Consider the following 3,079-nt stretch of genomic DNA (forward strand, 5'->3'; position numbering starts at 1 on the left):
CATCCTGGGGACCCCCTTTGTCCCTGTCGAGGGTTAAGATTCCTAACCCCAACTCCTAACCCCAACTCCTAACCCAGACCATAACGCTAATCCTAATCCTAAACCTAAGCCTAATTCCTAACCCTAAACCCAATCCTAACCCAATCCCTTAACCCTAACCCAATCTCTTAACCCTTATCCCAATCCCTTAACCCTAACCCAAACTCCTAACTCTAAGCCTAAGCCCAACCCAGACGCCTAAGCCCAACCCAGACGCCTAAGCCAAACTCCTAACACTAAGCCTAACCCTAACGGAAACTCCTAACCCTAACCCAAACTCCTAGCCTTAAGACTAACCCTAAATCCTAACTCAAACTCCTAACCCTAAGTCTAAGCCTAAACCAAACTCCTAAGCTTAAGACTAAGCCTAACCCAAACTCCTAAGCCTAACCCTAACCCAAACTCCAAAACCTAAGCCTAACCCTAACCCAAACCCAAACTCAGTGGCCACTAAGCAGGCCTGGAGCTGTCAGGAGAAAGGACTCCCTGGAGCTCACCCAGCTCTAAACTCAGCCCCAACCTGCTGCTGCCTCGGCAGCCGGCACTGCGAGCGGCGCAGAGACGGAGCAGTTGGCAAAGAGCTTTGCAAGGCAGAGCCCTCTGGGGCACAGCACTGAGCTGGACCCACTTCCCCTCTGCGTGACCGAGCGTCAGCCAAGAAAGCAGCAAGCTAAATTTCACAGGAACGGAAAATTAACATGGAAACGCTCATTTGTTCCCAGGTCGTACCTGTGGGATGGCCCCGAGGCTCACGGACACACTCAGGTGAAGCAGTCAAGGAGCCGCTGCCTACAGGGACGGCTGGAATCGAGCAGAAAGGAAAAGCGTTTCCATTTCACGTTGTGAAATGACCTGCAGCGCCTGGACGGGGGTCAGGCAACAGCACGGGACCCAGACGCATGCTGAAATTGCCAAAGCTGCAGAGGGGCTGCAGAGCCCTTGTCTGGGACCTGGCAGCTTCCAAACTACTGTGTCCAGGCCACATGCAACACCCCTCAAGGACCAGATGGACCAACACGGGGCCTCTCAGGGCCTTCTGACCAGGAGACCTCTCACACACACAAAAGGAAACCCACACTAACGTGGGAGCATGGAGCACCAGGGCAAAAAATGATCATCCATGTTTCTCCTAAATCAGAGCCTGCTGGCTACTGCAAGGTCAACTATTGCAAGAAAACGTTCACAAATAATAAACCAAATACTAACAAACGCAAAAGGCCAGTAACCAATGAACACTGAACACTTACCCCTGCGATTCCCCTCAGGCTCAGGAACAGGATTACACCAAGAGGCTTGATCAGCATGGACTGCAGGAACCAAACAGGGAGTCAAACACGGGTGGGAGCTTCCATGGCACGTTGTGATCTCCTGCTTCCTCAGTCACCCGCTGTGATGGGAGAGGGTGAGATAATGACACGAGACACATACAGAGGTGTGTGTTCCCACAGCTAGAAACAGAGCACGGGTGACCTTTTTGCTGAGACCTAGCAGGTTTTCAGGCAAATTGAACATTCATGACTTGTCTGTGTAATACCACCAAGGCACAAAAAGCTTTTGGAAAGCCTCTGAGAGGATCTTGGGTACAATCACACACGAATAACCTATTAAAACACGAGTGTTTATTCGCTCAAGCAGACAGACAGTGACAACTCACCTCTGGGACAGCCCAAGGCTCCTAACCAGGACCCAGCTGAGAAGCTCGATCAACTCTGCCAAGGCCATGTCCTGGAGTCAAGCACAGATCAGAGAGGTTTCCAGGCTCACCGAGCAACACTCCTGCATTCCAGGTAAAAGAGGACATAGACAAGAGAGAAAAAACAAAACACAACACAACATATTTAGGACAACAGTGCCCATATCTTGCAGAAAAATAGCCGTATTTGGGGAAAAAACTGGCAAAACGACAAAATATTCCAAATATTTGGGGGCTAAATTGGTCAACACAGGCAAAACAATCTGAGTATTTGGGCAAAAAGTGGCCCAAAGAGGCAAAAACATCCACACTTGGGTGCAAAGCTGTCGGCAAACATGAAAACATCCCATATTTGGGATCACAGTGCCCATATCAGGGGAAAAAATGGGCAAAAGCACCTGAGTATATCGGGTCAAGAGAGGCAGAAAAAACCAAAGCACCACTAGATTTGAGCAAAACTGGCCAAAAAGGGGTATAACATCCCCAGATTCAGGGTGAAACTGGACCAAAGAGTCGAAGTATGCCCAGATTTGGGTAAAAAAATGGCCAAAAATGGCCCAAACACCCCCAGATTTGGGTATAAACAAAACTGGAAAACCAAAGAACTCCCAGATATAGGCAGAAACGATCCCAAAGGGCACAAATGTGCCCAGGTTTAGCTCTAAAGTGGCCCAAAGTGCCAAAGCAATCCCAGCTTTGATTTGCAACGGGCCCAAAGGCTCAAAGCGCGCCCTGGGATGGGGCCGTGTGGCACGAGGCTGGGGGGCAGGGAGGGCCCCACAGGGACTCAGTGCTGGTTTCTGCCCTGTGCCAGCACTCCCAGCCCCTGCTTGCCCAGAACCTGCCCCTGAAGCAGCCGCAGCCCCTCTCCCCTCCCTGCGGGTGTCTGCCCCCTGCCCACACCCTGGTGCTGCCTGGCTCGCCCTGCCCGGCCCAGCCCGGCTGCTCTCCCGGCCCCAGCCCCAGCCCTGGCCCCACTGCTGCCCTGCTGAGCTGCTCGGGGCTGGGTGCTGCCCCTGCTCGCCCACCTGCTCCCTGCGCTCGGCTGGAGCAGCCTGGGCGTCCCGGGCTGGCAGGGACACCAGGAGGAGGAACAGGGTGAGGACCATGGCCCCCACGCTCGCCCCATGATGCTGCTGCTGCCAAGACACAGCACAGCACGTCACCGAGGGGCTCTGACCTCACAGTCACATTGGAATCACCACATCTGCACACTGCTGCATGGCCTTGTGCTACACCAGCATGGAAGGAACAGAAGTGGAGAAGGGGGCACCTATTTTGGGAGGCAGCCCTGCCTGTGGGAGTGCACAGGCTCTCACTTCTTGCTTCCCAGAAATCAATCAATCA

At 53.1% G+C, this 3,079-nt stretch overlaps 1 long non-coding RNA gene across 1 annotated transcript; it reads right to left on the reverse strand.

The window, feature by feature from the left end:
• Positions 1-769: 769 nt before the first annotated feature.
• LOC139829609 (uncharacterized) lies at positions 770-1,814 on the reverse strand. The gene is made up of 3 exons (XR_011742185.1): positions 1,694-1,814; positions 1,287-1,426; positions 770-840 (listed from the first exon to the last, which is right to left on the reverse strand). It is a non-coding gene; the product is annotated as an uncharacterized lncRNA (long non-coding RNA).
• Positions 1,815-3,079: the final 1,265 nt, after the last annotated feature.

This window comes from Patagioenas fasciata, chromosome 22, assembly GCF_037038585.1.
Source record: "Patagioenas fasciata isolate bPatFas1 chromosome 22, bPatFas1.hap1, whole genome shotgun sequence".
NCBI classification, from domain to species: domain Eukaryota; kingdom Metazoa; phylum Chordata; class Aves; order Columbiformes; family Columbidae; genus Patagioenas; species Patagioenas fasciata.